We start from the raw sequence: 15,535 nt of genomic DNA on the forward strand, positions 1-15,535 counted from the left end.
ACATTATCTACTTCTCTCATGATATATGTCTCTGTACTTTTAAAAAATGCCAGTATAGTTAACATACTGTTATATTAGTTTCAGGTGTACAATATAGTGATTAAACAATTCTATGTATTACTCAGTGTTCTTTATGATAAGTATACTCTTAAAACCTTTCACCTATTTCCTACATTCCCTTAACCCCCTCCCCTCTGGTAACCATTTTTTTTTCTCTCTGTAGTTAAGAGTCTATTTTTTTTGTTTATCTCTTTTTCTTTTTAAATTTGTTTTGTTTCTTAAATTCCATAAATGAGTGAAATTATATGGAATTTATCTTTTTCTCACTGCCTTTTTTGGTTTAGCATTATACTCTCTAACTTCATCCATGTTGTAGCACATAGGGTAGTTCTAGTTTTAGTTTTTTGAGAAATTTCCACACTGTTTTCCACAGTGGCTGCACCAGTTTGCATTCCCACCAACAGTGAGTGAGTGTTCGTTTTCCTCCACATCCTTGCCAATACTTGTTTCTTGTGATTTTTATTTTAGCCATCCTGACAGGTGTGACATGATATCTCATTGTGGTTTTTATTTGAATTTCCCTGATAATGAGTAATGTTGAGCATCTTTTCATGTGTCTGTTGGCCATCTGTATGTCTTCTTTGGAGAAATGGCTGTTCTTGTCTTTTGCCCATTTTTAAATTGGATTATTTAGTTTTTGGATGATGAGTTATAGATGTTCTTTATATATTTTGGATACTAACCCTTTATTAGATATGTCATTTGCAAATATCATCTCTCATTCAGTAGGCTGCCTTTTACTTTTGTTGACTATTCTTTTGCTCCACAGAAGCCTTTTATTTTGGTGAAGTTCCAATGGTTTATTTTTGCTTTATTTTTCCTTGCCTCAAGAGACACATCCAGAAAAATTTTGCTATGGCCAATGTCAGAGATATTACTTCTTGTGCTCTCTTCTAGGATTTTTGTGGTTTCAGATCTCACATTTAAGTACCTAACCCATTTTGAGTTTATTTTTGTGTATGCTGTAAGAAAGTCATACAGTTTCATTCTTTTGCATGTAGCTGTCCAGTTTTTTCAATACCATTTGTTGAAGAGATTGTCATTTTCCCAATGCATATTCTTGCCTCCTTTGTTGAAGATTAACTGTATAATCATGGGCTTGTTTCTGGGCTCTCTATTCTATTCTTTTAATCTATGTGTCTATTTTATGTGTACCATATTACAGCTTTGTAGTATATCTTGACATCTGGGATTGTAAAACTTCCAGTTTTGTTCTTTTTCAAGACTGCTTTGACTATTTGGGCTATTTGTGGTTTTATAGAAACTTTAGGATTATTTGTTCTAGTTCTGTGGAAAAAATGTGTTCTAGTTCTGCTGGCATTTTGAAGGGATTACAATAAATCTGTAGATTGCTTTGGGTACTATGGACGTTTTACCAGTATTTGTTCTTCCAATTAATGAGCATGGAATATCTTTCTATTTGTGTCATCTTCAATTTCTTTTGTCAATGCTTTCCATTAAAGTTTTCAGGGTACAGGTTTTTCACCTCCTTGGTTAAGTTTATTCCCAGGTGTTTTATTATTTTTTGGTGCAATTGTAAGTGGGATTGTTTTCTTAATTTCTCTTTCTGCTGCTTCATTATTAGTGTATAGAAATGCAACAGATTTCTGTATATTGGTTTTGTATTCGGCAAACTTACTGAATTCATTTATCAGTCTAGTGGTTTTTTGGTGCAGTATTTAGGGTTTTCTATATAGTATCATGTCATCTGCACATAGTGAAAGTTTTACTTGCTTATTCCAGAAATTTCTATTTTTAGATATGGCAGCATGTTGTAGTAGATAGAACAAAATATTTAAATTGTAAAATATGTCATTTTTCCTGAGCCTTAGATGATGATAGGAATATGATTCCACAGATTTTGTTGATCACACTAATCTTAGCTATATTTTTACACACATAGATATAAGTAATAAAAACAGTATTTGATGTCAATCCAAGTGGCCAAATGCTTAATTTCTTCAGTGATGTGATGTGATGTGATGTGAATGACAAATAGGATAAATGTAAATGACAAAAAAACCCCCCATCTTTCTTGGAGGGAGACTGCCAGAATGATGTGAAGAACATGGCTCAATTAGCAGGGCGATCATTCAAAGTCTCTGGAGATGAACAAAGTGCTTACAATAAATCGAGAAGCACTTAACAAAATATATGAAAACTTGGTAAGAAGTATGGAAGTCCATGAAACTTGAGTTGGGTACTGCACTCATCCAAATCTATGTTGTCAAAGAGCTATTCCAGCAAACTTAGCAGCTAAATGGTATTTCCTCCAGATATTAGAGTTGAAGAGGTATTTTGAGTGGATCTGGCACTCAGAGAATATTGAAAGATTTCCTTTCCCCCAGGTCTATGCTCCAGAATTTTATATAGGGCAGTGGTGTTGGCAAAGTGGTAGCACAGTCTTTGCCATTATACCCCTAACCTTTATAGGTTCTCTTCCATAGAGAGAATATGGGTGGAAGCTGGTGAAAAGTGACTTTTCTATCCTACACTATTCTCTTCCCTAAGACAGAGATTCTGCTTACAGGAGATAGGATAAACCCTCAAAGACTGGCACAACTTTCCAAATACCATGAAAAACATGGTCAAAATGTGTATGATCAATATGCACAATGAGGAAGCTTAACAAACTCAATGTAGGATAAATACAGAGATTTATCTCTAGACACATATTTAAAATGTTGAAAGTCATAAATTAAGAAAAAATATTGAAAGTAGAAAGAGAAAAATACCTCATAATGTATAAGAGAACCACAAAGATTAACAGCCAACTCTCCTCAGAAACAATAAAGACTAGAATGGAGTAAGATGATATATTCAAAGCACTTAGAGGAAAAAAAAACTCTCAACCAAGTATCTTCTATCCAGCAGAACTATCTTGTAAAAATAAAGGTAAGACAGAAATATTCGAGAATAAACAAAAAATGAGAGAATTCATACCTAGTAGTAGTAGACTTGTCTTAATTAAGGAAATTCTTTAGGCTAAAAATAAGTAATACCAGACAGTAACTTATATCCACACAAAATAACAGAGTGGCAGTAAGGTAACTATGTTCTAATTAAAAAAGCATAGTACTTTTTTCTTTTCCTGTCTTTTGTGAGCTAATTTAAAAAGCAATGCATTAAATGATATGTATGAAATTGAATTATTATGTTTATATATGTATTACTATATATATGTACATATATGTACATATACATACATATACATATACATGTATGCATGTATATATACATAACATTCCATGTTATGTATATATATTTACATACATATATATATATATATACATAGAACATACATTCTATGTTATGTATATATACATAGCATAGAAATGTAATATATTTGACAACCAGAACCAAAGGTAACATATGGGAACAAACATATACTAGAATAAAGAAATTATACTCTATGGTAACTGAAGATAACCAGAAACGGTAATTAAGAAGGTTAATAAAACAAATTTTATAAGTATATATTTTCTTTGCTTTTTTATGTCACAGCTAACTTAAGAGTCAAAACATTATATTAAGCAATCATTGTAACAATGGGTCTGTAACATATAGATATATCAGTATATTTCTTTCTTATCTCTATGGTCTTAAATTAGTATAAGTCTGAAGTAGATTATGATAAGAGAAGATACATATTATAAGCTCTAGACCAATCACTAAGAAAATCACTCAAAATATATTAAAAAATCATTAAAAGTATTGAAACACTAGGAAATATCCACTTAATATGAAAAAGATAACAAAAAAGGGATGGGGGAAAAATGACACAAGATGTAAGCAAGTGGCAGAAATAAATCCAACTATATCAATATAACATTCAATATGAGTAGATTAAACAATTCCCCAAAGGCAAGGATTGTTGGACATCATCATCATTATCATCACCATAAAAACAAGATACAACCATGTGCTGTTTACAGGAAATGTACTTTAGATTCAAAAACACAAATGGCTTCAATTCTTCTAAATATAAAATGATATATGATTCAAATAGCAACAATAAGAAAGCTGGAGTGGTCATACTAATATCAGACAAAAGAGACTTCAAGACAAAAGGTAAATTAGAAAATATTTTGGGATGAATGGAAACAAAACACAACAAAACTACAGGATATAGCTAAAGGTAGGAACTTAAAGGGAGATTTATAGCTGTAAAAGTGGAAAGAAATAGAAAAGAACAGCCTAAACGTCTACCCCAAGAAACTAGAAAAAGAAAAACAAGATAAATCCAAAACAAGCATAGAAGACAAATAATAGAGAAAAGACCAAGTATTAATGAAACAGAGGACAGAAAAATAATAGAGAAAACTAGCAAAACCAAAAGCTGATTCTTTGAGAAGATTAAAAAAAAGGACATTTCTTTAGTTAGACTGACCAAGAATAAAATAGAGATGATTTAAAAAACTAAGGTCAGAATACAGTCAATGATATTGTAATAGAAATGTAATGAGACAGATGGTAGCTACACTTGTGGTAAACATAGCATAATGTATAAATTTGTCAAATCACTAAATTGCACACCTGAAACTAATTTAACATTGTGTGTCACCTATACTCAAATTTAAACAAAAGAAAAAATACATATTGCAAATATATAATTATATACCAAGGAGAATATGTATTGTGAGAAAAAATACGAATTACAAATATTGATATTTGTAATATTACAAATATTATCTCTTTGTGGGAGACAGAATAGTGGTCTCCAAAGATACTGACATCCCAATCTCAGTAACATATGAATATGTTTCCCTTTTTGGCAAAAAGGTCTTTCAGATGTGATCAATGGTACAGACTCTGAAATTGGGAGATTATCCAGAATTATCCAGGCAGCCCAATTTAATCACATAAATCCTTCAAATGAGAGGAAAATTCCTGGATCTGGTCAGTGAAAGAGATGTGAAAATGGAAAAGTGGTCATAGGCTATATTGCTGGTTTTGAAGGTGGAGGAAGGGGCTATGAACCAAAGAATGAAAGCAGACTCCAGAAGCTGAAAAAGCCAAGGAAACAGATTCTCACCTAGCACTTCCAGAAGGCACTAGCAGTAACACATTGATTTTAACCCAGTGATACTGACTTTGGACTTCTGACATCCAGAACTATATAAGATAATATATTTTGTATTGTATAAGCTACCAAGTTTGTGGTAATTTTGCAGCAGCAATAGAAAATGAGTTATTCTCCTCCTATAACAATGGCTTTGTAACATCATTTTTATATAAAAATATGAAGATAATAAAATCTTCCCTCTACCAAAATAACATCAACAACAACCAAACAATTAAGGTCAGTTATCAAGAAGGGGATATCATTACTAACTATACAGAAATGAAAAGAATTATTGAAGAATAGTATGAACAACCCCATACCAGTAATTAGATAATTTAGAGGAAATGGATAAATTTGTAGGAAGTAACAAATTACCAAAACTAACTCCAGAAAAATAGAAAATCTGTATAAACTTTAGTAAGAGAATGAATCAGTAACTTTTAAAAACTTTCCACAAAGAAAATCTCAGATGGCTTTATTGGTGAATTCTACCATACAGTTAAAGAAAAATTAATAGTGATTTTCTACAAATTCTTCCAAACGTAGAGGAGGGATTATTTCCCAACTCATTCACTAGGGCCAGTGCTACAGATAAAATGTTTGTTCCCCTCCCCACACCATTCATGTATTAAAATTGAACCCTCAAGGTGAAGGTATTTGGAGATGGGGCTTTCTGGAGGTAAATAGAATTTGATGAGACCATAGGTGATGCAGTTATAAATGGGATTAGTACCCTTCAAAGAGTCATAAGACAGTTTGCTTCCTCTCCCTGCTCTTTTGTGAAGATACAACTAGAAGTCAGTGGTCTGCACTGACTCTCACCAGAAAGGGCTCTCACCAGAACTCAACCATGTTTGGACTCAACTCTAATCTTGGACTTCTCTGAATTGTAAGAAATAAATTTCTGTTGTTTGTAATCCACCCAGTCTATGACAGTCTGTTATAGCAGCCTGAACTATGACAACCAGCACTATCCTGATAACAAATGCAAAGACATCACAAGAAAATAAAACTAAAAATACACCTTATGATCTTAGAATCAGGCAAATCAAAGTTACCTAGTCAGAAAAGAAAGAAAGAAAAAAAACAATATGTTTGTAGATGACACAATCTTTTGTATAGAAAATCCTAAGGAATATGCTAAAGACCAAATAGAACTTATAAATGAATTCAGCATTGTTGCAGGATACAATATTGATATACAAATCAATTGTATTTCTATGCACTAGCAATTAGCAATCAAAAAATAAAATTAAGAAAAATAATCCCATTTATAATAGCATCAAAAGAAATTAGAACATATGTCCAAACAAAAAATCTTGTATATGAATTTTACAGTAACATTATTCATTAAAGCCAGAAAGTGAAAACCCATGTCCATCAACTAATGAATGGGTAAAAAAAAAAAAAAATCGTATGATGGAGAATTATTCAGCAATGTAGAAGAATAAAGTGCTGTTATTAGCTACAATATAAAAACCTTATAAAACATTATGCTAAGTGAAAGAAGTCAGTAAAACCACACACTGTAAATACTATTTATGTAAAATGTCCAAAATCTATAAAACTATAAAGACAGAGAGTAGATCTGTGGTTGGCTATGACTGAAGGAGGGAGAACTGGGGCTTGACTATTAACAGGTAAGAGGTATAATAGATATAATTCAACTATGACCTCAGGTGGGATAACACAAGATTTTGATTTCAAACTTAGACATAGTAACGGTAAGGTACCTTTGAGACTTTCAAAGGAACAGGTAAAGTAGGTATTTGGATGATGGCGTCATTAAGAGAACCAAGAAAAAGGAAAACAATTACTTCCTGAAGCCTATTCATTGATGTTCTGTATAGATGTCTCACAGTAATCCCTGTGGATTAGAAATGCAGTTTTTAATTCTTACAGCTAGTTGTAGGGGTGAAATGATGATTAACTCACAAAGCCCTGTAGAATGAATATGATTTCATCCTACAGGGCAATCTTTTGAAGCATAGAAGGATTATTTTTTCTTCCTTACCCTTTGTTTTTTAAAGAACAAATTTGAAAATAGAAGTAATATATATATATATATCTATCATGTAAAGTTATTGATGAAAATCAGTATGCCAGCAATCACTGCCTCATTTCTGCATTTTTGACATTGCTTCTGGAAAACCATCACTTTCTAATTTCCCAATGTTTTCTGGGAACCGGATGAGAGTGCAGTGATTTCTACATTTTCTATTACTTAGTGTTTTGCCATTTGTCTTTAGATAACAAAGTATCTATGTTAAATATCTATGTAAGAAATTCAAATTCCAGTGAGGCATTGAGATTTTTCTCAATCAGTGATCAAAATGTGATGGATTGGAAAGGATGATATATTGTAGAGAAGAAACATTTATTACAAAATTTCATAAGTAATTCATAGAAAAATGAAGTAAATAGGAAAAATTAATCATGATAAGGATGACTCAATAGCTTTAAATTTTATTTTATAATTCAGAGACTTTAGAATCCAGAGAGCCATGTAGCTTGTATTTACCTTATTTGTAACTTTGCATAATGAAGATAATCCTAAACTTGAGTTTGGTGGCTGTCTATAACACATAGCTCTTAAAATTTCATGCAATTGTGAGGGAATAAGGGCTGTGATATAGCCCTTAAACGACATAATATATAATATATATAGCTAACACTGTCTCCTTTATTCCAACATGGAGATGTTTCTTTCACATTACTCTTTTTTTCTTTTTTTAATTTATTAACTTATTTTATTTAAATTCAACTAACATATAGTGCATCATTAGTTTCAGATGTAGATTTCAGTTATTCATCTGTTGCATATAACACCCAGTGCTCAGGTACATCAAGTGTCCTCCTTAATGCCCATCACATAGTTATCCCATTTCCCCACCCTCTTTCCCTCTAGCAATCCTCAGTTTGTTTCTTATTGTTGAGTGACTCTTATGGTTTTTCTTCCTCTTTGATTTCATCTTATTTTATTTTTCTCCCTTCCCCTATGATCGTCTCTTTTATTTCTTAAATTCCACTTGAGTGAAACAATATGGTAATTGTCTTCCTCTAATTGACTTATTTCACTCAGCATAATACCTTCCAGTTAAAAAAACTAAAAGGCAACCTATGGAAAGGGAGAACATATTTATAAATGACATATCAGATAAATGGCTAGTATCCAAGACCTATAAAGAATTTATCAAACTCAATATCCAAAAAAGCAAATAATCCTGTCAATAAATGGGCAGAAGACATGAACAGCCATTTCTCCAAAGAAGACATACAAGCTTCTGCCTTCAGCTCTTGTCATGATCTCAGGTCCTGGGATCGAGTCCTGAATCAGGCTCTCTTCTCAGCAGGGAGCTTGCTTCCCCCTCTCTCTCTGCCTGCCTCTCTGCCTACTTGTGATCTCTCTCTCTCTCTCTGTCAAATAAATAAATAAAATCTTTAAAAAAAAATGGAAGGAGAGATAAAAAGCTTCCAGGACAAACAAAAACTAAAAGATTTGTAAACAGCAAACCAGCCCTATGAGAAATATTGAAAGGGGTCCTCTAAGCAAAGAGAGCCCAAAAGTAGTAGACCAGAAAGGAACAATATACAATATTGAGCAATATACAGACAATATACAATAACAGTCACCTTACAGGCAATACAATGGCACTAAATTCATATTTCTCAATCATTATCCTGAATGTAAATGGGCTAAATGACCCAATCAAAAGATACAGGGTATCAGAATGGATTAAAAAAAAACCCCAAAACCTATCAATATGCAGTCTGTAAGAAACTCATTTTAGACCCAAAGACACCTCCAGATTTAAAGTAAGGGGTGGAAAACAATTTATCATGCTAATGGACATCAAAAGAAAGCAGGGGTGGCAATCCTTATATCAGATAAATTAGATTTTAGGTCAAAGACTATAATAAAAGATGAGGAAGGACACTATATCACACTCAAAGGGACTGTCCAAAAGAAGATCTAACAATTTTAAATATCTCAGCCCCTAACATGGGAGCAGCTAACTATATAAACTAATTAATAACAAAATCAAAGAAATCCATTGACAATAATACAATAATAGTATGGGACTTTAACACAAACCTCACTGAAATGGATTGATCATACAAGCAAAAGATCAACAAGGAAATAAAGGCCTTAAATGACACACTGGACCAGGTGGACATCACAGATCTATTCAGAACATTTCATCCCAAAGCAATGGATTACACATTCTTCTCTAGTGCACATGGAACATTCTCCAGAATAGATCAAATCCTGGGTCACCAATCAGGTCTCAACAGGTACCAAAAAGATTGGGATTATTCCCTGCATATTTTCAGTCCACAATGCTCTGAAGCTAGAACTTAATCACAAGAGGAAATTTGGAAAGAACCCAAATACATGGAGGGTAAAGAGCATCCTACTAAAGAATAAATGGGTCAACCAGGAAATTAAAGAAGAATTGAAAAAAAATCATGGAAACAAATGATAATGAAAATAACTGTTTAAAATCTGTGGGACACAGCAAAGACAGTCCTGAGAGGAAAATATATAGCAATACAAGCCTTTCTCAAGAAACAAGAAAGGTCTCAAGTATACAACCTAACCCTACACCTAAAGGAGCTGGAGAAAGAACAGCAAAGAAAGCCTAAACCCAGCAGGAGAAGAGAAATAATAAATATCAGAGCAGAAATCAATGAAATAGAAACCAAAAAATCAATAGAACAAATCAACAAAACGAGGAGCTGGTTCTTTGAAAGAATTAATAAGATTGATAAACCCCTGACCAGACTTATCAAAAAGAAAGAGAAAGGACTCAAATAAATAAAATCATGTACAAAAAAGGAGAGATCATAACCACCACCAAAGAAATACAAACTATAAGAACATGTTATGAGCAACTATAGGCCAGAAAATTTGATAATCTGGAAGAAATGGATGCATTCCTAGAGGCATATAAACTACCAAAACTGAACCAGGAAGAAATAGAAAACCTGAACGGACCCATAACCGGTAAGGAGATTGAAGCAGTCATCAAAAATCTCCCAACAAACAAGAGTCCATGGTCAGACGGCTTCCCAGGGGAATTCTACCAAACACTTAAAGAAGAATTAATTCCTATTCTCCTGAAACTGTTCCAAAAAACAGAAAGGGAAGGAAAACTTCCAAATTCATTTTATGAGGCCAACATTACCTTAATCCCAAAACAAGACAAAAACTCCACCAAAAAGGAGAATTACAGACCAATGTCCTTGATGAACACAGATGCGAAAATTCTCACCAAAATACTAGCAAACAGGACATTAAAAGGATTATTCACCACGACCAAGTGGGATTTATTCCAGGGCTGCAAGGTTGATTCAACATCCACAAATCAATCAATGTGATATAATACATTAATAAAAGAAAGAACAAGAACCATATGGTCCTCTCAACAGGTGCTGAAAAAGCATTTGACAAAGTATAGCATCCATTCTTGATCAAAACTCTTCAAAATGTAGGGACAGACAGTACCTATCTCAATATCATCAAAGCCATCTATGAAAAACCCACAGGGAATATAATTCTCAATGGGGAAAAACTGAGAGCTTTCTGCTAAGGTCAGGAACATGGCAGGGATGTCCATTATCACCACTGCTATTCAACATAGTACTAGAAGTCCTAGCTTCAGCAATCAGAGAATAAAAAGAAATTAAAGGCATCCAAGTCAGCAAAGAAGAAGTCAAACTTTCACTCTTTGCAGATGATATGATACTATATGTGGAAAACCCAAAACCCACATACTATATGTGGAATCCACTCCAAATCTGCTGGAAGTTGTACAGGAATTCAGGAAAGTGTCAGGATATAAAATCAATGCACAGAAATCAGTTGCATTTCTATACACTAACAACAAGACAGAAGAAACAGAAATTAAGGATTTGGTCCCATTTACAACTGCACGCAAAATCACAGGATACCTAGGAATAAACCTTACCAAAGAGGCAAAGAGTCTCTACTCAGAAAACTATAAAGTACTCATGAAAAAAATTGAGGAAGACACAAAGAAATGGAAAAATGTTCCATGCTCATGGATTGGAAGAAAAAATATTGTGAAAATATCTATGCTACCTAAAGCAATCTACATGTGTAACACAATCCCTATCAAAATACCATCAATTTTTTTCAAAGAAATAGAACAAATAATCCTAAAATTTATATGGAACCAGAAAAGGCCCCGAATAGCTAGAGAAATGTTGAAAAAGAGAGCCAAAGTTGGTGGCATCACAATTACATACTTCAACCTCTATTACAAAGCTGTCATCATCAAAGACAGTATGGTACCGGCACAAAAACATACACATAGATCAATGGAACAGAATAGAGAGCCCAGAAATGGACCCTCAGCTCTATGGTCAACTAATCTTCGACAAAGGAGGAAAGACTGTCCAATGGAAAAAAGACAATCTCTCTTCAACAAATGGTGTTGGGAAAACTGGACAGCCACATGCAGAAGAATTAACCTGGACCACTTCATTTCCTTACACCACACACAAAAACAGACTCAAAGTGGATGAAAGACCTCAATGTGAGACAGGAATCCATCCATGTTACAGAGAACACAGGCAGGACCTCTTTGACCTCAGCTACAGCAACTTCTTCCTAGAAACATCACCAAAGGCAAGGGAAGCAAAGGAAAAGATGAACTATGGGGACTTCATTAAGATCAAAAGCTTTTGCACAGCAAAGGGAACAGTCAACAAAACCAAAAGACAACTGACAAAATGGGAGAATATATTTGCAAACAACATATTAGATAAAAGGATAGTATCTGAAATGTATAAAGAACTTATCAAACTCAACACCCAAAAACCAAATAATCCTATCAAGAAATGGGCAGAGGACATGAACAGACATTTCTGCAAAGAAGACATCCAGATGGCCAACAGACACATGAAAAAGTGTTCTACATCACTCTGCATCAGGGAAATTCAAATCAAAAGACAGTGAGATACCACCTCACACCAGTCAGAATGGCTAAAATTAACCATTCAGGAGACAACAGGTGTTGGCGAGGATGTAGAGAAAGGGGAACCCTCTTACACTGTTGGTGGGAATGCAAGCTGGTGCAGCCACTCTATAAAACAGCATGTAGGTTCCTCAAAAAGTTGAAAATAGAGCTACCCTACAACCCAGCAATCACACTACTGGGTATTTACCCTAAAGGTACAAATGTAGTGATCCGAAGGGGCACGTGCATCTGAATGTTTATAGCAGCAATGTTCACAATAGCCAAACTATGGAAAGAACATAGATATCCATCAACAGATGAATGGATAAAGAAGAGGTGGTATATATATATACAATGGAATACTATGCAGCCATAAAAATAAATGAAATCTTGCCATTTGCAACAACATGGATGGAAGTAGAGGGTATTATGCTGAGCAAAAGAAGTCAATCAGAGAAAGACAATTATCATATGATCTCCCTGATATGAGCAATTTAAGAGGCAGAGTGGGGGGTTTGTGGGGTAGGGAAGGAAAAAAATGAAACAAGATGGAATGGAGAGGGAGACAAAGCATAAGAGATTCTCAATCTCACAAACAAACTGAGGGTTGCTGGGAGGTGGAGGGCAGGGAGAGGGTTATGGACATTGGGGAGGGTATGTGCTATGGTGAGTGCTGTGAAGTGTGTAAGCCTGATATATTACAGACCTGTACCCCTGGGGCTAATAATACAATATATGTTAATAAAAAAACCCACAATGAGATACCACCTTACACCCGTTAGAATGGCCAAAATTAACAAGTCATTTAATGACAGATGTTGCCAAGGATGGGGAGAAAGGGGAACACTCCTACACTATTGGTGGGAAATCAAGATGTGCAGCCACTCTGAAAAACAGTGTGGCAGTTCATCAAGATGTTAAAAATAGAACTACCCTACCACCCAGCAATTTCACTACTGGGTATTTACCCCAAAGATACAGACATAGTGGAAAGAAGGGGCACCTGCACCCCAATGTTTATAGTAGCAATGTCCACAATAGCCAAACTGTGGAAGGAGGCGAGATGACCTTCAACATATGAATGGATACAGATGTGATTCATATATACAAAGGAATATTCCTCAGCCATCAGGAAGGTTGAATACCTACCACTTGTATCAATATGGATGGAACTGGAGGGGATTATGCTGAATGAAATAAGTCAGGCGGAGAAGGGCAATTACCATATGATTTCACTCATATGTGGAATGTAAGAAATAGTGTGGAGGACCATAGGAGAAGGGAGGGAAAACTGAATGGGAAGAAATCAGAGAGGGAGACAAACCATGAGAGACTGGGAACCAAACATGGTTATAGAGGGGAGGGGCATGGGGTAACAAGGTGATGAGTATTAAGGAAGGCACATGTTGTGATGAGCACTGGGTGTTACACACAACCAATGAATCATTGAACACTACATCAAAAACTAATGTACTGTATGATGGCTAACTGAACATAATAAAATTAATTAATAAAAATGATTGGTGATCAAAGTTTATATAAACTTCTAATCTTGACAGATAATGTCAGATTCAAAAGGCTGTTAGAATTTGTATTTTTACCAGCTACAGTAGAAAATGCTTCTTTTCTCACTTTCCTGTTATCAGTAGATATTATCTCTCATTTTTGTTTATTGTTTATCTCACAACTGAAAATGATGTATCAATTTTAAAATATTACTAATGAATATGGAGGATGAACATTGTTTCATATATTTATTGGTCAAGTCAACTTACTCTCCCATAAACATGTCTCTTCGTATTTTTTTCCCATTTGTTCCATTGGGTTATTTAACTTGTTTTTACCTAGTTGTAAGAGGTTGTGTATGTGTATGTGTGTGTTTTATAAGTATTAACCCTATATATGCAGAATATATTTCAAATATGTTTTTGTCCTTTCCCTTTGTTTATGAATCTATGTAATAAAAATTATTACATGGTCATACCTATGTAAAAGTTATTAGTCTATTTCTCTTCCACATACAAGAGTTTTACATTTGCATCTCTTCTACTTGTGATAGTCTTCCACATAGTTTTAATATTGCCTCAAAATTTGCATTTATTTCAGGTTTTTTCAATTTTGGGGTTAGATACCTAAACAAAGAATTTTTAAACCATCCTACTATAGGCTGAAAGTTAAATTTGAGAGACTATGGACTCCAGGAAACAAACAAAGGGTTTCAGAAGGGAGGGGGATAGAGGAATGGGTGAATCTGGTGATGCATATTAAGGAGGGCACTGATTGCATGGAGCACTGGGTGTTATGCACAAACAATTAATCATGGAACACTACATCAAAAACTAATGATGTACAGTATGGTGACTAACATAACACAATAAAAATAAAAAATAAAAAAATACTAATTAAGTGGAAAACAACACTAAGGTACAATGTAATTTGCAAACAAAATGTCATTATTTTGTGTTATCTTTAGTAAATTTCTTTGATACATATTTTCTCATTACAGTGATCAAGTGTGTATATGTCAGAAGGAAACAAGACTTTAGTAACTGAGTTTGTCCTCACAGGACTTACAGAGCAATCACCGCTGCAGTTCCTCCATTTCCCTCATGTTCTGGGTCATCTACCTCATCACTATGGAGTGCAGCCTCAGACTGATTCCCATCTTCACATGCCTACGTGCTTCCCTCTTGGTGGTTTCAGCCTTTGTAGATGCTGCACTTCAACCTTTGTAACACCCAGGATGTAGGCCGATTTCTTAGACAAGATGCAACGAAATCCCTACCTGAGTGCATCACCCAAATTTATTTATTTATTTTTTAAAAGATTTTATTTATTTATTTCACAGAGAGAGATCACAAGTAGGCAGAGAGGCAGGCAGAGAGAGAGAGAGAGAGAGGAGGAAGCAGGCTCTCTGCTCAGCAGAGAGCCCGATGTGGGACTCGATCCCAGGATCCTGAGATTATGACCTGAGCTGAAGGCAGAGGCTTTAACCCACTGAGCCACCCAGGCGCCCCCAAATTTATTTTTTTGGTTCCATGCAACTACAGAATGTTTCCTTTTGGTAGTCATGGCCTATGGCCACTATGTAACCGTATGTAACTCCTTGCTTTATCCAGTGATAATGTCCAGCAGACTCTGCACTCAACTGATAAATATTTCATATACAATTGGCTTTCTGCATAGCCTGATTCATGGGAGAAATTAAGAGGTTATAGGTGACTTCAGAAGAGCTATGAAGAAGTTAACAGTTCCCAAAGGAAATTTCAAATTGTTTCTCTTTTCACTCTTTGCAAAAATAAGTTAAGTCTTGCAGATTAGCCATGGTCTTGCCCTTTTACTAAAGAGCTAGTTGTCAGTGTAGTTATTGGGCACTGGGTGAAGGAACTCAGGTTAACACAATGTTTACTTGGATGAGGGTCCA

The 15,535-nt window shown here is 34.5% G+C and overlaps 1 pseudogene; it reads left to right on the top strand.

Moving 5' to 3' along the window:
* Window positions 1-3,472: 3,472 nt before the first annotated feature.
* On the top strand, window positions 3,473-15,319 carry LOC125095042 (olfactory receptor 5AC2-like; annotated as a pseudogene).
* Window positions 15,320-15,535: the final 216 nt, after the last annotated feature.

This window comes from Lutra lutra, chromosome 1, assembly GCF_902655055.1.
Source record: "Lutra lutra chromosome 1, mLutLut1.2, whole genome shotgun sequence".
NCBI classification, from domain to species: domain Eukaryota; kingdom Metazoa; phylum Chordata; class Mammalia; order Carnivora; family Mustelidae; genus Lutra; species Lutra lutra.